Below are 24723 nucleotides of genomic sequence, written 5' to 3'. Positions count from 1 at the left end.
AGTCTGTGAGGCTGGCTTTGCAACATCTTGCGTGTCTTTAGGCTCGCCGCGACCAACACTTACCATGCACTGTCCACAAAACATGGAGGCGCCGGGGCTTGAACCCGGGACCTTTCACATGCAAAGCGAACGCTCTACCAACTGAGCTACGCCCCCAAGCGCAACAAAGATGCGCTGTTTTCCATCCTTTGCTACTCTGATGTGCGCGGACATGATGGTTGGTTGGTTCATAGGGGCGAAGGGACCAGTGTACAAAGGCGCGATCACGTTCATATGCACAAGAGTTCCAAGTAGTTTCGATGCTCTGGTATTACGACTACAAATTCCGTCTGTATTTAACGTCTTAAATTGAAAGGACAGTCACAAATTGCTCCGTTTTCACTCCATGTCGACAATCACACAGCGCCTGAGGTAACAAGCACATCTGAAGCCCCATTGTGCACTCGACTGTTGATGCCAACTCACTGCCTCGCACTTTACTACTGTGTACCACTCTTGTCGTCCAACTGCAAAAGACTGAGCCACAACAAGTTTCCGCGTCTCCATTGCACTGCGCAAACTACGAAACGCTCCCCAAACATTGCACTCACCTATGCAGACGACTTTTCCGACTTTACACGACGCTCACGCTAGTGACAGCCTTATTTAGAGCTTGACGTCGCGCCCAAGCGAGTGAGCACATTTCGCCTACGGCTTAGGCCGCCCAACTAGTGTGGCTGCTCGGTCTCTGCAGGCAGCGAGGAGCTGCAAACTTTCCGTGTTCGCGCCTATGTCACCTCCGCTTGCTTGTCAGAGACAGAGTGTCGCAAAACATACAACTCACTCCAAGAATTGATTGCTACGGCATCTGTCATCAGCAGTCACAACTAGCAACACCAGTAGCAGCCGACTGCACGTAAAGAATGGGAATGTGCAGTGGGATTTTTGTGAACTCGGCGCAAGGCAGATCTTTCCGACATAGGTTTGAGAATCTTAAGGGAAGACTTGTACTGGTTCTAAATTAAGTATAGGGCTGGGAGGAGGGTGCTTCCTGCGCGTAACAGCACGCTTGCCAATTGTGGCTGCTAATCGTTCGCTCGTATCTGCCTAGACACATTCGCTGGCTGTGAATTATTTGCATGGCAGTGTGCGCATGTTGGTGTGTTAAAAATTCTGGAGACGCTGGGTATCGATCCCAGTACCTCTCGCATGCTAAGCGAGCGCTCTACCATCTGAGCTACGCCCCCTGATGACGGATAGTGCTACATACAACCATATCAATATCACAGACCCTTGCACTCCCATTATTCCGCAGACAAACACTACTCTCAATGTGTCCGTGAGGGTGTCTTTCAGGTTTCCTGCATTCTGTATCGAATCGTAGTTGGCCAAAATTAAAGTGGCACGCACAACGTCGAAAATAGCGTTCGGCCACCGCTCTGAGTAAGACGAACGTGTTGTCCACACTCTAGACTTCATTGAGGTTAGGCCGTTATACCTAAGATAGATTTGCACTCGATGACACCTCGACAACAGCCGGTCCTCACATTCACGTCTTGCTCTCCTTACGTCAGTATACATCATATGAGTCTGTGAGGCTGGCTTTGCAACATCTAGCGTGTCTTTAGGCTCGCCGCGACCAACACTTACCATGCACTGTCCACAAAACATGGAGGCGCCGGGGCTTGAACCCGGGACCTTTCACATGCAAAGCGAACGCTCTACCAACTGAGCTACGCCCCCAAGCGCAACAAAGATGCGCTGTTTTCCATCCTTTGCTACTCTGATGTGCGCGGACATGATGGTTGGTTGGTTCATAGGGGCGAAGGGACCAGTGTACAAAGGCGCGATCACGTTCATATGCACAAGAGTTCCAAGTAGTTTCGATGCTCTGGTATTACGACTACAAATTCCGTCTGTATTTAACGTCTTAAATTGAAAGGACAGTCACAAATTGCTCCGTTTTCACTCCATGTCGACAATCACACAGCGCCTGAGGTAACAAGCACATCTGAAGCCCCATTGTGCACTCGACTGTTGATGCCAACTCACTGCCTCGCACTTTACTACTGTGTACCACTCTTGTCGTCCAACTGCAAAAGACTGAGCCACAACAAGTTTCCGCGTCTCCATTGCACTGCGCAAACTACGAAACGCTCCCCAAACATTGCACTCACCTATGCAGACGACTTTTCCGACTTTACACGACGCTCACGCTAGTGACAGCCTTATTTAGAGCTTGACGTCGCGCCCAAGCGAGTGAGCACATTTCGCCTACGGCTTAGGCCGCCCAACTAGTGTGGCTGCTCGGTCTCTGCAGGCAGCGAGGAGCTGCAAACTTCCCGTGTTCGCGCCTATGTCACCTCCGCTTGCTTGTCAGAGACAGAGTGTCGCAAAACATACAACTCACTCCATGAATTGATTGCTACGGCATCTGTCATCAGCAGTCACAACTAGCAACACCAGTAGCAGCCGACTGCACGTAAAGAATGGGAATGTGCAGTGGGATTTTTGTGAACTCGGCGCAAGGCAGATCTTTCCGACATAGGTTTGAGAATCTTAAGGGAAGACTTGTACTGGTTCTAAATTAAGTATAGGGCTGGGAGGAGGGTGCTTCCTGCGCGTAACAGCACGCTTGCCAATTGTGGCTGCTAATCGTTCGCTCGTATCTGCCTAGACACATTCGCTGGCTGTGAATTATTTGCATGGCAGTGTGCGCATGTTGGTGTGTTAAAAATTCTGGAGACGCTGGGTATCGATCCCAGTACCTCTCGCATGCTAAGCGAGCGCTCTACCATCTGAGCTACGCCCCCTGATGACGGATAGTGCTACATACAACCATATCAATATCACAGACCCTTGCACTCCCATTATTCCGCAGACAAACACTACTCTCAATGTGTCCGTGAGGGTGTCTTTCAGGTTTCCTGCATTCTGTATCGAATCGTAGTTGGCCAAAATTAAAGTGGCACGCACAACGTCGAAAATAGCGTTCGGCCACCGCTCTGAGTAAGACGAACGTGTTGTCCACACTCTAGACTTCATTGAGGTTAGGCCGTTATACCTAAGATAGATTTGCACTCGATGACACCTCGACAACAGCCGGTCCTCACATTCACGTCTTGCTCTCCTTACGTCAGTATACATCATATGAGTCTGTGAGGCTGGCTTTGCAACATCTTGCGTGTCTTTAGGCTCGCCGCGACCAACACTTACCATGCACTGTCCACAAAACATGGAGGCGCCGGGGCTTGAACCCGGGACCTTTCACATGCAAAGCGAACGCTCTACCAACTGAGCTACGCCCCCAAGCGCAACAAAGATGCGCTGTTTTCCATCCTTTGCTACTCTGATGTGCGCGGACATGATGGTTGGTTGGTTCATAGGGGCGAAGGGACCAGTGTACAAAGGCGCGATCACGTTCATATGCACAAGAGTTCCAAGTAGTTTCGATGCTCTGGTATTACGACTACAAATTCCGTCTGTATTTAACGTCTTAAATTGAAAGGACAGTCACAAATTGCTCCGTTTTCACTCCATGTCGACAATCACACAGCGCCTGAGGTAACAAGCACATCTGAAGCCCCATTGTGCACTCGACTGTTGATGCCAACTCACTGCCTCGCACTTTACTACTGTGTACCACTCTTGTCGTCCAACTGCAAAAGACTGAGCCACAACAAGTTTCCGCGTCTCCATTGCACTGCGCAAACTACGAAACGCTCCCCAAACATTGCACTCACCTATGCAGACGACTTTTCCGACTTTACACGACGCTCACGCTAGTGACAGCCTTATTTAGAGCTTGACGTCGCGCCCAAGCGAGTGAGCACATTTCGCCTACGGCTTAGGCCGCCCAACTAGTGTGGCTGCTCGGTCTCTGCAGGCAGCGAGGAGCTGCAAACTTCCCGTGTTCGCGCCTATGTCACCTCCGCTTGCTTGTCAGAGACAGAGTGTCGCAAAACATACAACTCACTCCATGAATTGATTGCTACGGCATCTGTCATCAGCAGTCACAACTAGCAACACCAGTAGCAGCCGACTGCACGTAAAGAATGGGAATGTGCAGTGGGATTTTTGTGAACTCGGCGCAAGGCAGATCTTTCCGACATAGGTTTGAGAATCTTAAGGGAAGACTTGTACTGGTTCTAAATTAAGTATAGGGCTGGGAGGAGGGTGCTTCCTGCGCGTAACAGCACGCTTGCCAATTGTGGCTGCTAATCGTTCGCTCGTATCTGCCTAGACACATTCGCTGGCTGTGAATTATTTGCATGGCAGTGTGCGCATGTTGGTGTGTTAAAAATTCTGGAGACGCTGGGTATCGATCCCAGTACCTCTCGCATGCTAAGCGAGCGCTCTACCATCTGAGCTACGCCCCCTGATGACGGATAGTGCTACATACAACCATATCAATATCACAGACCCTTGCACTCCCATTATTCCGCAGACAAACACTACTCTCAATGTGTCCGTGAGGGTGTCTTTCAGGTTTCCTGCATTCTGTATCGAATCGTAGTTGGCCAAAATTAAAGTGGCACGCACAACGTCGAAAATAGCGTTCGGCCACCGCTCTGAGTAAGACGAACGTGTTGTCCACACTCTAGACTTCATTGAGGTTAGGCCGTTATACCTAAGATAGATTTGCACTCGATGACACCTCGACAACAGCCGGTCCTCACATTCACGTCTTGCTCTCCTTACGTCAGTATACATCATATGAGTCTGTGAGGCTGGCTTTGCAACATCTTGCGTGTCTTTAGGCTCGCCGCGACCAACACTTACCATGCACTGTCCACAAAACATGGAGGCGCCGGGGCTTGAACCCGGGACCTTTCACATGCAAAGCGAACGCTCTACCAACTGAGCTACGCCCCCAAGCGCAACAAAGATGCGCTGTTTTCCATCCTTTGCTACTCTGATGTGCGCGGACATGATGGTTGGTTGGTTCATAGGGGCGAAGGGACCAGTGTACAAAGGCGCGATCACGTTCATATGCACAAGAGTTCCAAGTAGTTTCGATGCTCTGGTATTACGACTACAAATTCCGTCTGTATTTAACGTCTTAAATTGAAAGGACAGTCACAAATTGCTCCGTTTTCACTCCATGTCGACAATCACACAGCGCCTGAGGTAACAAGCACATCTGAAGCCCCATTGTGCACTCGACTGTTGATGCCAACTCACTGCCTCGCACTTTACTACTGTGTACCACTCTTGTCGTCCAACTGCAAAAGACTGAGCCACAACAAGTTTCCGCGTCTCCATTGCACTGCGCAAACTACGAAACGCTCCCCAAACATTGCACTCACCTATGCAGACGACTTTTCCGACTTTACACGACGCTCACGCAACGCTCACGCTAGTGACAGCCTTATTTAGAGCTTGACGTCGCGCCCAAGCGAGTGAGCACATTTCGCCTACGGCTTAGGCCGCCCAACTAGTGTGGCTGCTCGGTCTCTGCAGGCAGCGAGGAGCTGCAAACTTCCCGTGTTCGCGCCTATGTCACCTCCGCTTGCTTGTCAGAGACAGAGTGTCGCAAAACATACAACTCACTCCATGAATTGATTGCTACGGCATCTGTCATCAGCAGTCACAACTAGCAACACCAGTAGCAGCCGACTGCACGTAAAGAATGGGAATGTGCAGTGGGATTTTTGTGAACTCGGCGCAAGGCAGATCTTTCCGACATAGGTTTGAGAATCTTAAGGGAAGACTTGTACTGGTTCTAAATTAAGTATAGGGCTGGGAGGAGGGTGCTTCCTGCGCGTAACAGCACGCTTGCCAATTGTGGCTGCTAATCGTTCGCTCGTATCTGCCTAGACACATTCGCTGGCTGTGAATTATTTGCATGGCAGTGTGCGCATGTTGGTGTGTTAAAAATTCTGGAGACGCTGGGTATCGATCCCAGTACCTCTCGCATGCTAAGCGAGCGCTCTACCATCTGAGCTACGCCCCCTGATGACGGATAGTGCTACATACAACCATATCAATATCACAGACCCTTGCACTCCCATTATTCCGCAGACAAACACTACTCTCAATGTGTCCGTGAGGGTGTCTTTCAGGTTTCCTGCATTCTGTATCGAATCGTAGTTGGCCAAAATTAAAGTGGCACGCACAACGTCGAAAATAGCGTTCGGCCACCGCTCTGAGTAAGACGAACGTGTTGTCCACACTCTAGACTTCATTGAGGTTAGGCCGTTATACCTAAGATAGATTTGCACTCGATGACACCTCGACAACAGCCGGTCCTCACATTCACGTCTTGCTCTCCTTACGTCAGTATACATCATATGAGTCTGTGAGGCTGGCTTTGCAACATCTTGCGTGTCTTTAGGCTCGCCGCGACCAACACTTACCATGCACTGTCCACAAAACATGGAGGCGCCGGGGCTTGAACCCGGGACCTTTCACATGCAAAGCGAACGCTCTACCAACTGAGCTACGCCCCCAAGCGCAACAAAGATGCGCTGTTTTCCATCCTTTGCTACTCTGATGTGCGCGGACATGATGGTTGGTTGGTTCATAGGGGCGAAGGGACCAGTGTACAAAGGCGCGATCACGTTCATATGCACAAGAGTTCCAAGTAGTTTCGATGCTCTGGTATTACGACTACAAATTCCGTCTGTATTTAACGTCTTAAATTGAAAGGACAGTCACAAATTGCTCCGTTTTCACTCCATGTCGACAATCACACAGCGCCTGAGGTAACAAGCACATCTGAAGCCCCATTGTGCACTCGACTGTTGATGCCAACTCACTGCCTCGCACTTTACTACTGTGTACCACTCTTGTCGTCCAACTGCAAAAGACTGAGCCACAACAAGTTTCCGCGTCTCCATTGCACTGCGCAAACTACGAAACGCTCCCCAAACATTGCACTCACCTATGCAGACGACTTTTCCGACTTTACACGACGCTCACGCTAGTGACAGCCTTATTTAGAGCTTGACGTCGCGCCCAAGCGAGTGAGCACATTTCGCCTACGGCTTAGGCCGCCCAACTAGTGTGGCTGCTCGGTCTCTGCAGGCAGCGAGGAGCTGCAAACTTCCCGTGTTCGTGCCTATGTCACCTCCGCTTGCTTGTCAGAGACAGAGTGTCGCAAAACATACAACTCACTCCATGAATTGATTGCTACGGCATCTGTCATCAGCAGTCACAACTAGCAACACCAGTAGCAGCCGACTGCACGTAAAGAATGGGAATGTGCAGTGGGATTTTTGTGAACTCGGCGCAAGGCAGATCTTTCCGACATAGGTTTGAGAATCTTAAGGGAAGACTTGTACTGGTTCTAAATTAAGTATAGGGCTGGGAGGAGGGTGCTTCCTGCGCGTAACAGCACGCTTGCCAATTGTGGCTGCTAATCGTTCGCTCGTATCTGCCTAGACACATTCGCTGGCTGTGAATTATTTGCATGGCAGTGTGCGCATGTTGGTGTGTTAAAAATTCTGGAGACGCTGGGTATCGATCCCAGTACCTCTCGCATGCTAAGCGAGCGCTCTACCATCTGAGCTACGCCCCCTGATGACGGATAGTGCTACATACAACCATATCAATATCACAGACCCTTGCACTCCCATTATTCCGCAGACAAACACTACTCTCAATGTGTCCGTGAGGGTGTCTTTCAGGTTTCCTGCATTCTGTATCGAATCGTAGTTGGCCAAAATTAAAGTGGCACGCACAACGTCGAAAATAGCGTTCGGCCACCGCTCTGAGTAAGACGAACGTGTTGTCCACACTCTAGACTTCATTGAGGTTAGGCCGTTATACCTAAGATAGATTTGCACTCGATGACACCTCGACAACAGCCGGTCCTCACATTCACGTCTTGCTCTCCTTACGTCAGTATACATCATATGAGTCTGTGAGGCTGGCTTTGCAACATCTTGCGTGTCTTTAGGCTCGCCGCGACCAACACTTACCATGCACTGTCCACAAAACATGGAGGCGCCGGGGCTTGAACCCGGGACCTTTCACATGCAAAGCGAACGCTCTACCAACTGAGCTACGCCCCCAAGCGCAACAAAGATGCGCTGTTTTCCATCCTTTGCTACTCTGATGTGCGCGGACATGATGGTTGGTTGGTTCATAGGGGCGAAGGGACCAGTGTACAAAGGCGCGATCACGTTCATATGCACAAGAGTTCCAAGTAGTTTCGATGCTCTGGTATTACGACTACAAATTCCGTCTGTATTTAACGTCTTAAATTGAAAGGACAGTCACAAATTGCTCCGTTTTCACTCCATGTCGACAATCACACAGCGCCTGAGGTAACAAGCACATCTGAAGCCCCATTGTGCACTCGACTGTTGATGCCAACTCACTGCCTCGCACTTTACTACTGTGTACCACTCTTGTCGTCCAACTGCAAAAGACTGAGCCACAACAAGTTTCCGCGTCTCCATTGCACTGCGCAAACTACGAAACGCTCCCCAAACATTGCACTCACCTATGCAGACGACTTTTCCGACTTTACACGACGCTCACGCTAGTGACAGCCTTATTTAGAGCTTGACGTCGCGCCCAAGCGAGTGAGCACATTTCGCCTACGGCTTAGGCCGCCCAACTAGTGTGGCTGCTCGGTCTCTGCAGGCAGCGAGGAGCTGCAAACTTCCCGTGTTCGCGCCTATGTCACCTCCGCTTGCTTGTCAGAGACAGAGTGTCGCAAAACATACAACTCACTCCATGAATTGATTGCTACGGCATCTGTCATCAGCAGTCACAACTAGCAACACCAGTAGCAGCCGACTGCACGTAAAGAATGGGAATGTGCAGTGGGATTTTTGTGAACTCGGCGCAAGGCAGATCTTTCCGACATAGGTTTGAGAATCTTAAGGGAAGACTTGTACTGGTTCTAAATTAAGTATAGGGCTGGGAGGAGGGTGCTTCCTGCGCGTAACAGCACGCTTGCCAATTGTGGCTGCTAATCGTTCGCTCGTATCTGCCTAGACACATTCGCTGGCTGTGAATTATTTGCATGGCAGTGTGCGCATGTTGGTGTGTTAAAAATTCTGGAGACGCTGGGTATCGATCCCAGTACCTCTCGCATGCTAAGCGAGCGCTCTACCATCTGAGCTACGCCCCCTGATGACGGATAGTGCTACATACAACCATATCAATATCACAGACCCTTGCACTCCCATTATTCCGCAGACAAACACTACTCTCAATGTGTCCGTGAGGGTGTCTTTCAGGTTTCCTGCATTCTGTATCGAATCGTAGTTGGCCAAAATTAAAGTGGCACGCACAACGTCGAAAATAGCGTTCGGCCACCGCTCTGAGTAAGACGAACGTGTTGTCCACACTCTAGACTTCATTGAGGTTAGGCCGTTATACCTAAGATAGATTTGCACTCGATGACACCTCGACAACAGCCGGTCCTCACATTCACGTCTTGCTCTCCTTACGTCAGTATACATCATATGAGTCTGTGAGGCTGGCTTTGCAACATCTTGCGTGTCTTTAGGCTCGCCGCGACCAACACTTACCATGCACTGTCCACAAAACATGGAGGCGCCGGGGCTTGAACCCGGGACCTTTCACATGCAAAGCGAACGCTCTACCAACTGAGCTACGCCCCCAAGCGCAACAAAGATGCGCTGTTTTCCATCCTTTGCTACTCTGATGTGCGCGGACATGATGGTTGGTTGGTTCATAGGGGCGAAGGGACCAGTGTACAAAGGCGCGATCACGTTCATATGCACAAGAGTTCCAAGTAGTTTCGATGCTCTGGTATTACGACTACAAATTCCGTCTGTATTTAACGTCTTAAATTGAAAGGACAGTCACAAATTGCTCCGTTTTCACTCCATGTCGACAATCACACAGCGCCTGAGGTAACAAGCACATCTGAAGCCCCATTGTGCACTCGACTGTTGATGCCAACTCACTGCCTCGCACTTTACTACTGTGTACCACTCTTGTCGTCCAACTGCAAAAGACTGAGCCACAACAAGTTTCCGCGTCTCCATTGCACTGCGCAAACTACGAAACGCTCCCCAAACATTGCACTCACCTATGCAGACGACTTTTCCGACTTTACACGACGCTCACGCTAGTGACAGCCTTATTTAGAGCTTGACGTCGCGCCCAAGCGAGTGAGCACATTTCGCCTACGGCTTAGGCCGCCCAACTAGTGTGGCTGCTCGGTCTCTGCAGGCAGCGAGGAGCTGCAAACTTCCCGTGTTCGCGCCTATGTCACCTCCGCTTGCTTGTCAGAGACAGAGTGTCGCAAAACATACAACTCACTCCATGAATTGATTGCTACGGCATCTGTCATCAGCAGTCACAACTAGCAACACCAGTAGCAGCCGACTGCACGTAAAGAATGGGAATGTGCAGTGGGATTTTTGTGAACTCGGCGCAAGGCAGATCTTTCCGACATAGGTTTGAGAATCTTAAGGGAAGACTTGTACTGGTTCTAAATTAAGTATAGGGCTGGGAGGAGGGTGCTTCCTGCGCGTAACAGCACGCTTGCCAATTGTGGCTGCTAATCGTTCGCTCGTATCTGCCTAGACACATTCGCTGGCTGTGAATTATTTGCATGGCAGTGTGCGCATGTTGGTGTGTTAAAAATTCTGGAGACGCTGGGTATCGATCCCAGTACCTCTCGCATGCTAAGCGAGCGCTCTACCATCTGAGCTACGCCCCCTGATGACGGATAGTGCTACATACAACCATATCAATATCACAGACCCTTGCACTCCCATTATTCCGCAGACAAACACTACTCTCAATGTGTCCGTGAGGGTGTCTTTCAGGTTTCCTGCATTCTGTATCGAATCGTAGTTGGCCAAAATTAAAGTGGCACGCACAACGTCGAAAATAGCGTTCGGCCACCGCTCTGAGTAAGACGAACGTGTTGTCCACACTCTAGACTTCATTGAGGTTAGGCCGTTATACCTAAGATAGATTTGCACTCGATGACACCTCGACAACAGCCGGTCCTCACATTCACGTCTTGCTCTCCTTACGTCAGTATACATCATATGAGTCTGTGAGGCTGGCTTTGCAACATCTAGCGTGTCTTTAGGCTCGCCGCGACCAACACTTACCATGCACTGTCCACAAAACATGGAGGCGCCGGGGCTTGAACCCGGGACCTTTCACATGCAAAGCGAACGCTCTACCAACTGAGCTACGCCCCCAAGCGCAACAAAGATGCGCTGTTTTCCATCCTTTGCTACTCTGATGTGCGCGGACATGATGGTTGGTTGGTTCATAGGGGCGAAGGGACCAGTGTACAAAGGCGCGATCACGTTCATATGCACAAGAGTTCCAAGTAGTTTCGATGCTCTGGTATTACGACTACAAATTCCGTCTGTATTTAACGTCTTAAATTGAAAGGACAGTCACAAATTGCTCCGTTTTCACTCCATGTCGACAATCACACAGCGCCTGAGGTAACAAGCACATCTGAAGCCCCATTGTGCACTCGACTGTTGATGCCAACTCACTGCCTCGCACTTTACTACTGTGTACCACTCTTGTCGTCCAACTGCAAAAGACTGAGCCACAACAAGTTTCCGCGTCTCCATTGCACTGCGCAAACTACGAAACGCTCCCCAAACATTGCACTCACCTATGCAGACGACTTTTCCGACTTTACACGACGCTCACGCTAGTGACAGCCTTATTTAGAGCTTGACGTCGCGCCCAAGCGAGTGAGCACATTTCGCCTACGGCTTAGGCCGCCCAACTAGTGTGGCTGCTCGGTCTCTGCAGGCAGCGAGGAGCTGCAAACTTCCCGTGTTCGCGCCTATGTCACCTCCGCTTGCTTGTCAGAGACAGAGTGTCGCAAAACATACAACTCACTCCATGAATTGATTGCTACGGCATCTGTCATCAGCAGTCACAACTAGCAACACCAGTAGCAGCCGACTGCACGTAAAGAATGGGAATGTGCAGTGGGATTTTTGTGAACTCGGCGCAAGGCAGATCTTTCCGACATAGGTTTGAGAATCTTAAGGGAAGACTTGTACTGGTTCTAAATTAAGTATAGGGCTGGGAGGAGGGTGCTTCCTGCGCGTAACAGCACGCTTGCCAATTGTGGCTGCTAATCGTTCGCTCGTATCTGCCTAGACACATTCGCTGGCTGTGAATTATTTGCATGGCAGTGTGCGCATGTTGGTGTGTTAAAAATTCTGGAGACGCTGGGTATCGATCCCAGTACCTCTCGCATGCTAAGCGAGCGCTCTACCATCTGAGCTACGCCCCCTGATGACGGATAGTGCTACATACAACCATATCAATATCACAGACCCTTGCACTCCCATTATTCCGCAGACAAACACTACTCTCAATGTGTCCGTGAGGGTGTCTTTCAGGTTTCCTGCATTCTGTATCGAATCGTAGTTGGCCAAAATTAAAGTGGCACGCACAACGTCGAAAATAGCGTTCGGCCACCGCTCTGAGTAAGACGAACGTGTTGTCCACACTCTAGACTTCATTGAGGTTAGGCCGTTATACCTAAGATAGATTTGCACTCGATGACACCTCGACAACAGCCGGTCCTCACATTCACGTCTTGCTCTCCTTACGTCAGTATACATCATATGAGTCTGTGAGGCTGGCTTTGCAACATCTTGCGTGTCTTTAGGCTCGCCGCGACCAACACTTACCATGCACTGTCCACAAAACATGGAGGCGCCGGGGCTTGAACCCGGGACCTTTCACATGCAAAGCGAACGCTCTACCAACTGAGCTACGCCCCCAAGCGCAACAAAGATGCGCTGTTTTCCATCCTTTGCTACTCTGATGTGCGCGGACATGATGGTTGGTTGGTTCATAGGGGCGAAGGGACCAGTGTACAAAGGCGCGATCACGTTCATATGCACAAGAGTTCCAAGTAGTTTCGATGCTCTGGTATTACGACTACAAATTCCGTCTGTATTTAACGTCTTAAATTGAAAGGACAGTCACAAATTGCTCCGTTTTCACTCCATGTCGACAATCACACAGCGCCTGAGGTAACAAGCACATCTGAAGCCCCATTGTGCACTCGACTGTTGATGCCAACTCACTGCCTCGCACTTTACTACTGTGTACCACTCTTGTCGTCCAACTGCAAAAGACTGAGCCACAACAAGTTTCCGCGTCTCCATTGCACTGCGCAAACTACGAAACGCTCCCCAAACATTGCACTCACCTATGCAGACGACTTTTCCGACTTTACACGACGCTCACGCTAGTGACAGCCTTATTTAGAGCTTGACGTCGCGCCCAAGCGAGTGAGCACATTTCGCCTACGGCTTAGGCCGCCCAACTAGTGTGGCTGCTCGGTCTCTGCAGGCAGCGAGGAGCTGCAAACTTCCCGTGTTCGCGCCTATGTCACCTCCGCTTGCTTGTCAGAGACAGAGTGTCGCAAAACATACAACTCACTCCATGAATTGATTGCTACGGCATCTGTCATCAGCAGTCACAACTAGCAACACCAGTAGCAGCCGACTGCACGTAAAGAATGGGAATGTGCAGTGGGATTTTTGTGAACTCGGCGCAAGGCAGATCTTTCCGACATAGGTTTGAGAATCTTAAGGGAAGACTTGTACTGGTTCTAAATTAAGTATAGGGCTGGGAGGAGGGTGCTTCCTGCGCGTAACAGCACGCTTGCCAATTGTGGCTGCTAATCGTTCGCTCGTATCTGCCTAGACACATTCGCTGGCTGTGAATTATTTGCATGGCAGTGTGCGCATGTTGGTGTGTTAAAAATTCTGGAGACGCTGGGTATCGATCCCAGTACCTCTCGCATGCTAAGCGAGCGCTCTACCATCTGAGCTACGCCCCCTGATGACGGATAGTGCTACATACAACCATATCAATATCACAGACCCTTGCACTCCCATTATTCCGCAGACAAACACTACTCTCAATGTGTCCGTGAGGGTGTCTTTCAGGTTTCCTGCATTCTGTATCGAATCGTAGTTGGCCAAAATTAAAGTGGCACGCACAACGTCGAAAATAGCGTTCGGCCACCGCTCTGAGTAAGACGAACGTGTTGTCCACACTCTAGACTTCATTGAGGTTAGGCCGTTATACCTAAGATAGATTTGCACTCGATGACACCTCGACAACAGCCGGTCCTCACATTCACGTCTTGCTCTCCTTACGTCAGTATACATCATATGAGTCTGTGAGGCTGGCTTTGCAACATCTTGCGTGTCTTTAGGCTCGCCGCGACCAACACTTACCATGCACTGTCCACAAAACATGGAGGCGCCGGGGCTTGAACCCGGGACCTTTCACATGCAAAGCGAACGCTCTACCAACTGAGCTACGCCCCCAAGCGCAACAAAGATGCGCTGTTTTCCATCCTTTGCTACTCTGATGTGCGCGGACATGATGGTTGGTTGGTTCATAGGGGCGAAGGGACCAGTGTACAAAGGCGCGATCACGTTCATATGCACAAGAGTTCCAAGTAGTTTCGATGCTCTGGTATTACGACTACAAATTCCGTCTGTATTTAACGTCTTAAATTGAAAGGACAGTCACAAATTGCTCCGTTTTCACTCCATGTCGACAATCACACAGCGCCTGAGGTAACAAGCACATCTGAAGCCCCATTGTGCACTCGACTGTTGATGCCAACTCACTGCCTCGCACTTTACTACTGTGTACCACTCTTGTCGTCCAACTGCAAAAGACTGAGCCACAACAAGTTTCCGCGTCTCCATTGCACTGCGCAAACTACGAAACGCTCCCCAAACATTGCACTCACCTATGCAGACGACTTTTCCGACTTTACACGACGCTCACGCTAGTGACAGCCTTATTTAGAGCTTGACGTCGCGCCCAAGCGAGTGAGCACATTTCGCCTACGGCTTAGGCCGCCCAACTAGTGTGGCTGCTCGGTCTCTGCAGGCAGCGAGGAGCTGCAAACTTCCCGTGTTCGCGCCTATGTCACCTCCGCTTGCTTGTCAGAGACAGAGTGTCGCAAAACATACAACTCACTCCATGAATTGATTGCTACGGCATCTGTCATCAGCAGTCACAACTAGCAACACCAGTAGCAGCCGACTGCACGTAAAGAATGGGAATGTGCAGTGGGATTTTTGTGAACTCGGCGCAAGGCAGATCTTTCCGACATAGGTTTGAGAATCTTAAGGGAAGACTTGTACTGGTTCTAAATTAAGTATAGGGCTGGGAGGAGGGTGCTTCCTGCGCGTAACAGCACGCTTGCCAATTGTGGCTGCTAATCGTTCGCTCGTATCTGCCTAGACACATTCGCTGGCTGTGAATTATTTGCATGGCAGTGTGCGCATGTTGGTGTGTTAAAAATTCTGGAGACGCTGGGTATCGATCCCAGTACCTCTCGCATGCTAAGCGAGCGCTCTACCATCTGAGCTACGCCCCCTGATGACGGATAGTGCTACATACAACCATATCAATATCACAGACCCTTGCACTCCCATTATTCCGCAGACAAACACTACTCTCAATGTGTCCGTGAGGGTGTCTTTCAGGTTTCCTGCATTCTGTATCGAATCGTAGTTGGCCAAAATTAAAGTGGCACGCACAACGTCGAAAATAGCGTTCGGCCACCGCTCTGAGTAAGACGAACGTGTTGTCCACACTCTAGACTTCATTGAGGTTAGGCCGTTATACCTAAGATAGATTTGCACTCGATGACACCTCGACAACAGCCGGTCCTCACATTCACGTCTTGCTCTCCTTACGTCAGTATACATCATATGAGTCTGTGAGGCTGGCTTTGCAACATCTTGCGTGTCTTTAGGCTCGCCGCGACCAACACTTACCATGCACTGTCCACAAAACATGGAGGCGCCGGGGCTTGAACCCGGGACCTTTCACATGCAAAGCGAACGCTCTACCAACTGAGCTACGCCCCCAAGCGCAACAAAGATGCGCTGTTTTCCATCCTTTGCTACTCTGATGTGCGCGGACATGATGGTTGGTTGGTTCATAGGGGCGAAGGGACCAGTGTACAAAGGCGCGATCACGTTCATATGCACAAGAGTTCCAAGTAGTTTCGATGCTCTGGTATTACGACTACAAATTCCGTCTGTATTTAACGTCTTAAATTGAAAGGACAGTCACAAATTGCTCCGTTTTCACTCCATGTCGACAATCACACAGCGCCTGAGGTAACAAGCACATCTGAAGCCCCATTGTGCACTCGACTGTTGATGCCAACTCACTGCCTCGCACTTTACTACTGTGTACCACTCTTGTCGTCCAACTGCAAAAGACTGAGCCACAACAAGTTTCCGCGTCTCCATTGCACTGCGCAAACTACGAAACGCTCCCCAAACATTGCACTCACCTATGCAGACGACTTTTCCGACTTTACACGACGCTCACGCTAGTGACAGCCTTATTTAGAGCTTGACGTCGCGCCCAAGCGAGTGAGCACATTTCGCCTACGGCTTAGGCCGCCCAACTAGTGTGGCTGCTCGGTCTCTGCAGGCAGCGAGGAGCTGCAAACTTCCCGTGTTCGCGCCTATGTCACCTCCGCTTGCTTGTCAGAGACAGAGTGTCGCAAAACATACAACTCACTCCATGAATTGATTGCTACGGCATCTGTCATCAGCAGTCACAACTAGCAACACCAGTAGCAGCCGACTGCACGTAAAGAATGGGAATGTGCAGTGGGATTTTTGTGAACTCGGCGCAAGGCAGATCTTTCCGACATAGGTTTGAGAATCTTAAGGGAAGACTTGTACTGGTTCTAAATTAAGTATAGGGCTGGGAGGAGGGTGCTTCCTGCGCGTAACAGCACGCTTGCCAATTGTGGCTGCTAATCGTTCGCTCGTATCTGCCTAGACACATTCGCTGGCTGTGAATTATTTGCATGGCAGTGTGCGCATGTTGGTGTGTTAAAAATTCTGGAGACGCTGGGTATCGATCCCAGTACCTCTCGCATGCTAAGCGAGCGCTCTACCATCTGAGCTACGCCCCCTGATGACGGATAGTGCTACATACAACCATATCAATATCACAGACCCTTGCACTCCCATTATTCCGCAGACAAACACTACTCTCAATGTGTCCGTGAGGGTGTCTTTCAGGTTTCCTGCATTCTGTATCGAATCGTAGTTGGCCAAAATTAAAGTGGCACGCACAACGTCGAAAATAGCGTTCGGCCACCGCTCTGAGTAAGACGAACGTGTTGTCCACACTCTAGACTTCATTGAGGTTAGGCCGTTATACCTAAGATAGATTTGCACTCGATGACACCTCGACAACAGCCGGTCCTCACATTCACGTCTTGCTCTCCTTACGTCAGTATACATCATATGAGTCTGTGAGGCTGGCTTTGCAACATCTTGCGTGTCTTTAGGCTCGCCGCGACCAACACTTACCATGCACTGTCCACAAAACATGGAGGCGCCGGGGCTTGAACCCGGGACCTTTCACATGCAAAGCGAACGCTCTACCAACTGAGCTACGCCCCCAAGCGCAACAAAGATGCGCTGTTTTCCATCCTTTGCTACTCTGATGTGCGCGGACATGATGGTTGGTTGGTTCATAGGGGCGAAGGGACCAGTGTACAAAGGCGCGATCACGTTCATATGCACAAGAGTTCCAAGTAGTTTCGATGCTCTGGTATTACGACTACAAATTCCGTCTGTATTTAACGTCTTAAATTGAAAGGACAGTCACAAATTGCTCCGTTTTCACTCCATGTCGACAATCACACAGCGCCTGAGGTAACAAGCACATCTGAAGCCCCATTGTGCACTCGACTGTTGATGCCAACTCACTGCCTCGCACTTTACTACTGTGTACCACTCTTGTCGTCCAACTGCAAAAGACTGAGCCACAACAAGTTTCCGCGTCTCCATTGCACTGCGCAAACTACGAAACGCTCCCCAAACATTGCACTCACCTATGCAGACGACTTTTCCGACTTTACACGACGCTCACGCTAGTGACAGCCTTATTTAGAGCTTGACGTCGCGCCCAAGCGAGTGAGCACATTTCGCCTACGGCTTAGGCCGCCCAACTAGTGTGGCTGCTCGGTCTCTGCAGGCAGCGAGGAGCTGCAAACTTCCCGTGTTCGCGCCTATGTCACCTCCGCTTGCTTGTCAGAGACAGAGTGTCGCAAAACATACAACTCACTCCATGAATTGATTGCTACGGCATCTGTCATCAGCAGTCACAACTAGCAACACCAGTAGCAGCCGACTGCACGTAAAGAATGGGAATGTGCAGTGGGATTTTTGTGAACTCGGCGCAAGGCAGATCTTTCCGACATAGGTTTGAGAATCTTAAGGGAAGACTTGTACTGGTTCTAAATTAAGTATAGGGCTGGGAGGAGGGTGCTTCCTGCGCGTAACAGCACGCTTGCCAATTGTGGCTGCTAATCGTTCGCTCGTATCTGCCTAGACACATTCGCTGGCTGTGAATTATTTGCATGGCAGTGTGCGCATGTTGGTGTGTTAAAAATTCTGGAGACGCTGGGTATCGATCCCAGTACCTCTCGCATGCTAAGCGAGCGCTCTACCATCTGAGCTACGCCCCCTGATGACGGATAGTGCTACATACAACCATATCAATATCACAGACCCTTGCACTCCCATTATTCCGCAGACAAACACTACTCTCAATGTGTCCGTGAGGGTGTCTTTCAGGTTTCCTGCATTCTGTATCGAATCGTAGTTGGCCAAAATTAAAGTGGCACGCACAACGTCGAAAATAGCGTTCGGCCACCGCTCTGAGTAAGACGAACGTGTTGTCCACACTCTAGACTTCATTGAGGTTAGGCCGTTATACCTAAGATAGATTTGCACTCGATGACACCTCGACAACAGCCGGTCCTCACATTCACGTCTTGCTCTCCTTACGTCAGTATACATCATATGAGTCTGTGAGGCTGGCTTTGCAACATCTAGCGTGTCTTTAGGCTCGCCGCGACCAACACTTACCATGCACTGTCCACAAAACATGGAGGCGCCGGGGCTTGAACCCGGGACCTTTCACATGCAAAGCGAACGCTCTACCAACTGAGCTACGCCCCCAAGCGCAACAAAGATGCGCTGTTTTCCATCCTTTGCTACTCTGATGTGCGCGGACATGATGGTTGGTTGGTTCATAGGGGCGAAGGGACCAGTGTACAAAGGCGCGATCACGTTCATATGCACAAGAGTTCCAAGTAGTTTCGATGCTCTGGTATTACGACTACAAATTCCGTCTGTATTTAACGTCTTAAATTGAAAGGACAGTCACAAATTGCTCCGTTTTCACTCCATGTCGACAATCACACAGCGCCTGAGGTAACAAGCACATCTGAAGCCCCATTGTGCACTCGACTGTTGATGCCAACTCACTGCCTCGCACTTTACTACTGTGTACCACTCTTGTCGTCCAACTGCAAAAGACTGAGCCACAACAAGTTTCCGCGTCTCCATTGCACTGCGCAAACTACGAAACGCTCCCCAAACATTGCACTCACCTATGCAGACGACTTTTCCGACTTTACACGACGCTCACGCTAGTGACAGCCTTATTTAGAGCTTGACGTCGCGCCCAAGCGAGTGAGCACATTTCGCCTACGGCTTAGGCCGCCCAACTAGTGTGGCTGCTCGGTCTCTGCAGGCAGCGAGGAGCTGCAAACTTCCCGTGTTCGCGCCTATGTCACCTCCGCTTGCTTGTCAGAGACAGAGTGTCGCAAAACATACAACTCACTCCATGAATTGATTGCTACGGCATCTGTCATCAGCAGTCACAACTAGCAACACCAGTAGCAGCCGACTGCACGTAAAGAATGGGAATGTGCAGTGGGATTTTTGTGAACTCGGCGCAAGGCAGATCTTTCCGACATAGGTTTGAGAATCTTAAGGGAAGACTTGTACTGGTTCTAAATTAAGTATAGGGCTGGGAGGAGGGTGCTTCCTGCGCGTAACAGCACGCTTGCCAATTGTGGCTGCTAATCGTTCGCTCGTATCTGCCTAGACACATTCGCTGGCTGTGAATTATTTGCATGGCAGTGTGCGCATGTTGGTCGTGTTAAAAATTCTGGAGACGCTGGGTATCGATCCCAGTACCTCTCGCATGCTAAGCGAGCGCTCTACCATCTGAGCTACGCCCCCTGATGACGGATAGTGCTACATACAACCATATCAATATCACAGACCCTTGCACTCCCATTATTCCGCAGACAAACACTACTCTCAATGTGTCCGTGAGGGTGTCTTTCAGGTTTCCTGCATTCTGTATCGAATCGTAGTTGGCCAAAATTAAAGTGGCACGCACAACGTCGAAAATAGCGTTCGGCCACCGCTCTGAGTAAGACGAACGTGTTGTCCACACTCTAGACTTCATTGAGGTTAGGCCGTTATACCTAAGATAGATTTGCACTCGATGACACCTCGACAACAGCCGGTCCTCACATTCACGTCTTGCTCTCCTTACGTCAGTATACATCATATGAGTCTGTGAGGCTGGCTTTGCAACATCTTGCGTGTCTTTAGGCTCGCCGCGACCAACACTTACCATGCACTGTCCACAAAACATGGAGGCGCCGGGGCTTGAACCCGGGACCTTTCACATGCAAAGCGAACGCTCTACCAACTGAGCTACGCCCCCAAGCGCAACAAAGATGCGCTGTTTTCCATCCTTTGCTACTCTGATGTGCGCGGACATGATGGTTGGTTGGTTCATAGGGGCGAAGGGACCAGTGTACAAAGGCGCGATCACGTTCATATGCACAAGAGTTCCAAGTAGTTTCGATGCTCTGGTATTACGACTACAAATTCCGTCTGTATTTAACGTCTTAAATTGAAAGGACAGTCACAAATTGCTCCGTTTTCACTCCATGTCGACAATCACACAGCGCCTGAGGTAACAAGCACATCTGAAGCCCCATTGTGCACTCGACTGTTGATGCCAACTCACTGCCTCGCACTTTACTACTGTGTACCACTCTTGTCGTCCAACTGCAAAAGACTGAGCCACAACAAGTTTCCGCGTCTCCATTGCACTGCGCAAACTACGAAACGCTCCCCAAACATTGCACTCACCTATGCAGACGACTTTTCCGACTTTACACGACGCTCACGCTAGTGACAGCCTTATTTAGAGCTTGACGTCGCGCCCAAGCGAGTGAGCACATTTCGCCTACGGCTTAGGCCGCCCAACTAGTGTGGCTGCTCGGTCTCTGCAGGCAGCGAGGAGCTGCAAACTTCCCGTGTTCGCGCCTATGTCACCTCCGCTTGCTTGTCAGAGACAGAGTGTCGCAAAACATACAACTCACTCCATGAATTGATTGCTACGGCATCTGTCATCAGCAGTCACAACTAGCAACACCAGTAGCAGCCGACTGCACGTAAAGAATGGGAATGTGCAGTGGGATTTTTGTGAACTCGGCGCAAGGCAGATCTTTCCGACATAGGTTTGAGAATCTTAAGGGAAGACTTGTACTGGTTCTAAATTAAGTATAGGGCTGGGAGGAGGGTGCTTCCTGCGCGTAACAGCACGCTTGCCAATTGTGGCTGCTAATCGTTCGCTCGTATCTGCCTAGACACATTCGCTGGCTGTGAATTATTTGCATGGCAGTGTGCGCATGTTGGTGTGTTAAAAATTCTGGAGACGCTGGGTATCGATCCCAGTACCTCTCGCATGCTAAGCGAGCGCTCTACCACCTGAGCTACGCCCCCTGATGACGGATAGTGCTACATACAACCATATCAATATCACAGACCCTTGCACTCCCATTATTCCGCAGACAAACACTACTCTCAATGTGTCCGTGAGGGTGTCTTTCAGGTTTCCTGCATTCTGTATCGAATCGTAGTTGGCCAAAATTAAAGTGGCACGCACAACGTCGAAAATAGCGTTCGGCCACCGCTCTGAGTAAGACGAACGTGTTGTCCACACTCTAGACTTCATTGAGGTTAGGCCGTTATACCTAAGATAGATTTGCACTCGATGACACCTCGACAACAGCCGGTCCTCACATTCACGTCTTGCTCTCCTTACGTCAGTATACATCATATGAGTCTGTGAGGCTGGCTTTGCAACATCTAGCGTGTCTTTAGGCTCGCCGCGACCAACACTTACCATGCACTGTCCACAAAACATGGAGGCGCCGGGGCTTGAACCCGGGACCTTTCACATGCAAAGCGAACGCTCTACCAACTGAGCTACGCCCCCAAGCGCAACAAAGATGCGCTGTTTTCCATCCTTTGCTACTCTGATGTGCGCGGACATGATGGTTGGTTGGTTCATAGGGGCGAAGGGACCAGTGTACAAAGGCGCGATCACGTTCATATGCACAAGAGTTCCAAGTAGTTTCGATGCTCTGGTATTACGACTACAAATTCCGTCTGTATTTAACGTCTTAAATTGAAAGGACAGTCACAAATTGCTCCGTTTTCACTCCATGTCGACAATCACACAGCGCCTGAGGTAACAAGCACATCTGAAGCCCCATTGTGCACTCGACTGTTGATGCCAACTCACTGCCTCGCACTTTACTACTGTGTACCACTCTTGTCGTCCAACTGCAAAAGACTGAGCCACAACAAGTTTCCGCGTCTCCATTGCACTGCGCAAACTACGAAACGCTCCCCAAACATTGCACTCACCTATGCAGACGACTTTTCCGACTTTACACGACGCTCACGCTAGTGACAGCCTTATTTAGAGCTTGACGTCGCGCCCAAGCGAGTGAGCACATTTCGCCTACGGCTTAGGCCGCCCAACTAGTGTGGCTGCTCGGTCTCTGCAGGCAGCGAGGAGCTGCAAACTTCCCGTGTTCGCGCCTATGTCACCTCCGCTTGCTTGTCAGAGACAGAGTGTCGCAAAACATACAACTCACTCCATGAATTGATTGCTACGGCATCTGTCATCAGCAGTCACAACTAGCAACACCAGTAGCAGCCGACTGCACGTAAAGAATGGGAATGTGCAGTGGGATTTTTGTGAACTCGGCGCAAGGCAGATCTTTCCGACATAGGTTTGAGAATCTTAAGGGAAGACTTGTACTGGTTCTAAATTAAGTATAGGGCTGGGAGGAGGGTGCTTCCTGCGCGTAACAGCACGCTTGCCAATTGTGGCTGCTAATCGTTCGCTCGTATCTGCCTAGACACATTCGCTGGCTGTGAATTATTTGCATGGCAGTGTGCGCATGTTGGTGTGTTAAAAATTCTGGAGACGCTGGGTATCGATCCCAGTACCTCTCGCATGCTAAGCGAGCGCTCTACCATCTGAGCTACGCCCCCTGATGACGGATAGTGCTACATACAACCATATCAATATCACAGACCCTTGCACTCCCATTATTCCGCAGACAAACACTACTCTCAATGTGTCCGTGAGGGTGTCTTTCAGGTTTCCTGCATTCTGTATCGAATCGTAGTTGGCCAAAATTAAAGTGGCACGCACAACGTCGAAAATAGCGTTCGGCCACCGCTCTGAGTAAGACGAACGTGTTGTCCACACTCTAGACTTCATTGAGGTTAGGCCGTTATACCTAAGATAGATTTGCACTCGATGACACCTCGACAACAGCCGGTCCTCACATTCACGTCTTGCTCTCCTTACGTCAGTATACATCATATGAGTCTGTGAGGCTGGCTTTGCAACATCTTGCGTGTCTTTAGGCTCGCCGCGACCAACACTTACCATGCACTGTCCACAAAACATGGAGGCGCCGGGGCTTGAACCCGGGACCTTTCACATGCAAAGCGAACGCTCTACCAACTGAGCTACGCCCCCAAGCGCAACAAAGATGCGCTGTTTTCCATCCTTTGCTACTCTGATGTGCGCGGACATGATGGTTGGTTGGTTCATAGGGGCGAAGGGACCAGTGTACAAAGGCGCGATCACGTTCATATGCACAAGAGTTCCAAGTAGTTTCGATGCTCTGGTATTACGACTACAAATTCCGTCTGTATTTAACGTCTTAAATTGAAAGGACAGTCACAAATTGCTCCGTTTTCACTCCATGTCGACAATCACACAGCGCCTGAGGTAACAAGCACATCTGAAGCCCCATTGTGCACTCGACTGTTGATGCCAACTCACTGCCTCGCACTTTACTACTGTGTACCACTCTTGTCGTCCAACTGCAAAAGACTGAGCCACAACAAGTTTCCGCGTCTCCATTGCACTGCGCAAACTACGAAACGCTCCCCAAACATTGCACTCACCTATGCAGACGACTTTTCCGACTTTACACGACGCTCACGCTAGTGACAGCCTTATTTAGAGCTTGACGTCGCGCCCAAGCGAGTGAGCACATTTCGCCTACGGCTTAGGCCGCCCAACTAGTGTGGCTGCTCGGTCTCTGCAGGCAGCGAGGAGCTGCAAACTTCCCGTGTTCGCGCCTATGTCACCTCCGCTTGCTTGTCAGAGACAGAGTGTCGCAAAACATACAACTCACTCCATGAATTGATTGCTACGGCATCTGTCATCAGCAGTCACAACTAGCAACACCAGTAGCAGCCGACTGCACGTAAAGAATGGGAATGTGCAGTGGGATTTTTGTGAACTCGGCGCAAGGCAGATCTTTCCGACATAGGTTTGAGAATCTTAAGGGAAGACTTGTACTGGTTCTAAATTAAGTATAGGGCTGGGAGGAGGGTGCTTCCTGCGCGTAACAGCACGCTTGCCAATTGTGGCTGCTAATCGTTCGCTCGTATCTGCCTAGACACATTCGCTGGCTGTGAATTATTTGCATGGCAGTGTGCGCATGTTGGTGTGTTAAAAATTCTGGAGACGCTGGGTATCGATCCCAGTACCTCTCGCATGCTAAGCGAGCGCTCTACCACCTGAGGCTAC

General features: G+C 50.1%; 31 non-coding genes across 31 annotated transcripts; all 31 read right to left on the bottom strand.

The window, feature by feature from the left end:
- Positions 1-83: 83 nt before the first annotated feature.
- Trnaa-ugc (transfer RNA alanine (anticodon UGC)) lies at positions 84-156 on the bottom strand. The gene has a single exon. It is a non-coding gene; the product is annotated as a tRNA-Ala (tRNA).
- Positions 157-1153: 997 nt separating this feature from the next.
- Trnaa-agc (transfer RNA alanine (anticodon AGC)) lies at positions 1154-1226 on the bottom strand. The gene has a single exon. It is a non-coding gene; the product is annotated as a tRNA-Ala (tRNA).
- Positions 1227-1649: 423 nt separating this feature from the next.
- On the bottom strand, positions 1650-1722 carry Trnaa-ugc (transfer RNA alanine (anticodon UGC)). Its single transcript has one exon. It is a non-coding gene; the product is annotated as a tRNA-Ala (tRNA).
- A 997-nt stretch (positions 1723-2719) lies between these two features.
- Positions 2720-2792, bottom strand: Trnaa-agc (transfer RNA alanine (anticodon AGC)). Its single transcript has one exon. It is a non-coding gene; the product is annotated as a tRNA-Ala (tRNA).
- A 423-nt stretch (positions 2793-3215) lies between these two features.
- On the bottom strand, positions 3216-3288 carry Trnaa-ugc (transfer RNA alanine (anticodon UGC)). Its single transcript has one exon. It is a non-coding gene; the product is annotated as a tRNA-Ala (tRNA).
- A 997-nt stretch (positions 3289-4285) lies between these two features.
- On the bottom strand, positions 4286-4358 carry Trnaa-agc (transfer RNA alanine (anticodon AGC)). The gene has a single exon. It is a non-coding gene; the product is annotated as a tRNA-Ala (tRNA).
- A 423-nt stretch (positions 4359-4781) lies between these two features.
- On the bottom strand, positions 4782-4854 carry Trnaa-ugc (transfer RNA alanine (anticodon UGC)). Its single transcript has one exon. It is a non-coding gene; the product is annotated as a tRNA-Ala (tRNA).
- A 1008-nt stretch (positions 4855-5862) lies between these two features.
- Positions 5863-5935, bottom strand: Trnaa-agc (transfer RNA alanine (anticodon AGC)). Its single transcript has one exon. It is a non-coding gene; the product is annotated as a tRNA-Ala (tRNA).
- A 423-nt stretch (positions 5936-6358) lies between these two features.
- Positions 6359-6431, bottom strand: Trnaa-ugc (transfer RNA alanine (anticodon UGC)). The gene has a single exon. It is a non-coding gene; the product is annotated as a tRNA-Ala (tRNA).
- Positions 6432-7428: 997 nt separating this feature from the next.
- On the bottom strand, positions 7429-7501 carry Trnaa-agc (transfer RNA alanine (anticodon AGC)). The gene has a single exon. It is a non-coding gene; the product is annotated as a tRNA-Ala (tRNA).
- Positions 7502-7924: 423 nt separating this feature from the next.
- On the bottom strand, positions 7925-7997 carry Trnaa-ugc (transfer RNA alanine (anticodon UGC)). Its single transcript has one exon. It is a non-coding gene; the product is annotated as a tRNA-Ala (tRNA).
- Positions 7998-8994: 997 nt separating this feature from the next.
- On the bottom strand, positions 8995-9067 carry Trnaa-agc (transfer RNA alanine (anticodon AGC)). The gene has a single exon. It is a non-coding gene; the product is annotated as a tRNA-Ala (tRNA).
- Positions 9068-9490: 423 nt separating this feature from the next.
- Positions 9491-9563, bottom strand: Trnaa-ugc (transfer RNA alanine (anticodon UGC)). The gene has a single exon. It is a non-coding gene; the product is annotated as a tRNA-Ala (tRNA).
- A 997-nt stretch (positions 9564-10560) lies between these two features.
- Positions 10561-10633, bottom strand: Trnaa-agc (transfer RNA alanine (anticodon AGC)). Its single transcript has one exon. It is a non-coding gene; the product is annotated as a tRNA-Ala (tRNA).
- A 423-nt stretch (positions 10634-11056) lies between these two features.
- Positions 11057-11129, bottom strand: Trnaa-ugc (transfer RNA alanine (anticodon UGC)). Its single transcript has one exon. It is a non-coding gene; the product is annotated as a tRNA-Ala (tRNA).
- A 997-nt stretch (positions 11130-12126) lies between these two features.
- On the bottom strand, positions 12127-12199 carry Trnaa-agc (transfer RNA alanine (anticodon AGC)). The gene has a single exon. It is a non-coding gene; the product is annotated as a tRNA-Ala (tRNA).
- Positions 12200-12622: 423 nt separating this feature from the next.
- On the bottom strand, positions 12623-12695 carry Trnaa-ugc (transfer RNA alanine (anticodon UGC)). The gene has a single exon. It is a non-coding gene; the product is annotated as a tRNA-Ala (tRNA).
- Positions 12696-13692: 997 nt separating this feature from the next.
- Positions 13693-13765, bottom strand: Trnaa-agc (transfer RNA alanine (anticodon AGC)). Its single transcript has one exon. It is a non-coding gene; the product is annotated as a tRNA-Ala (tRNA).
- A 423-nt stretch (positions 13766-14188) lies between these two features.
- On the bottom strand, positions 14189-14261 carry Trnaa-ugc (transfer RNA alanine (anticodon UGC)). The gene has a single exon. It is a non-coding gene; the product is annotated as a tRNA-Ala (tRNA).
- A 997-nt stretch (positions 14262-15258) lies between these two features.
- Positions 15259-15331, bottom strand: Trnaa-agc (transfer RNA alanine (anticodon AGC)). The gene has a single exon. It is a non-coding gene; the product is annotated as a tRNA-Ala (tRNA).
- Positions 15332-15754: 423 nt separating this feature from the next.
- Trnaa-ugc (transfer RNA alanine (anticodon UGC)) lies at positions 15755-15827 on the bottom strand. Its single transcript has one exon. It is a non-coding gene; the product is annotated as a tRNA-Ala (tRNA).
- A 997-nt stretch (positions 15828-16824) lies between these two features.
- Trnaa-agc (transfer RNA alanine (anticodon AGC)) lies at positions 16825-16897 on the bottom strand. The gene has a single exon. It is a non-coding gene; the product is annotated as a tRNA-Ala (tRNA).
- Positions 16898-17320: 423 nt separating this feature from the next.
- On the bottom strand, positions 17321-17393 carry Trnaa-ugc (transfer RNA alanine (anticodon UGC)). The gene has a single exon. It is a non-coding gene; the product is annotated as a tRNA-Ala (tRNA).
- A 997-nt stretch (positions 17394-18390) lies between these two features.
- Positions 18391-18463, bottom strand: Trnaa-agc (transfer RNA alanine (anticodon AGC)). The gene has a single exon. It is a non-coding gene; the product is annotated as a tRNA-Ala (tRNA).
- A 423-nt stretch (positions 18464-18886) lies between these two features.
- Positions 18887-18959, bottom strand: Trnaa-ugc (transfer RNA alanine (anticodon UGC)). The gene has a single exon. It is a non-coding gene; the product is annotated as a tRNA-Ala (tRNA).
- A 998-nt stretch (positions 18960-19957) lies between these two features.
- Trnaa-agc (transfer RNA alanine (anticodon AGC)) lies at positions 19958-20030 on the bottom strand. Its single transcript has one exon. It is a non-coding gene; the product is annotated as a tRNA-Ala (tRNA).
- Positions 20031-20453: 423 nt separating this feature from the next.
- On the bottom strand, positions 20454-20526 carry Trnaa-ugc (transfer RNA alanine (anticodon UGC)). Its single transcript has one exon. It is a non-coding gene; the product is annotated as a tRNA-Ala (tRNA).
- A 997-nt stretch (positions 20527-21523) lies between these two features.
- Positions 21524-21596, bottom strand: Trnaa-agc (transfer RNA alanine (anticodon AGC)). The gene has a single exon. It is a non-coding gene; the product is annotated as a tRNA-Ala (tRNA).
- A 423-nt stretch (positions 21597-22019) lies between these two features.
- Trnaa-ugc (transfer RNA alanine (anticodon UGC)) lies at positions 22020-22092 on the bottom strand. The gene has a single exon. It is a non-coding gene; the product is annotated as a tRNA-Ala (tRNA).
- Positions 22093-23089: 997 nt separating this feature from the next.
- Positions 23090-23162, bottom strand: Trnaa-agc (transfer RNA alanine (anticodon AGC)). Its single transcript has one exon. It is a non-coding gene; the product is annotated as a tRNA-Ala (tRNA).
- A 423-nt stretch (positions 23163-23585) lies between these two features.
- On the bottom strand, positions 23586-23658 carry Trnaa-ugc (transfer RNA alanine (anticodon UGC)). Its single transcript has one exon. It is a non-coding gene; the product is annotated as a tRNA-Ala (tRNA).
- Between the last annotated feature and the right edge of the window lie 1065 nt (positions 23659-24723).

The sequence above is a fragment of the Schistocerca cancellata genome, unplaced genomic scaffold, assembly GCF_023864275.1.
Source record: "Schistocerca cancellata isolate TAMUIC-IGC-003103 unplaced genomic scaffold, iqSchCanc2.1 HiC_scaffold_918, whole genome shotgun sequence".
Lineage (NCBI taxonomy): Eukaryota > Metazoa > Arthropoda > Insecta > Orthoptera > Acrididae > Schistocerca > Schistocerca cancellata.
Note: the sequence above shows the minus strand (reverse complement) of the source record. Positions and strands in the feature narration are given on the sequence as shown.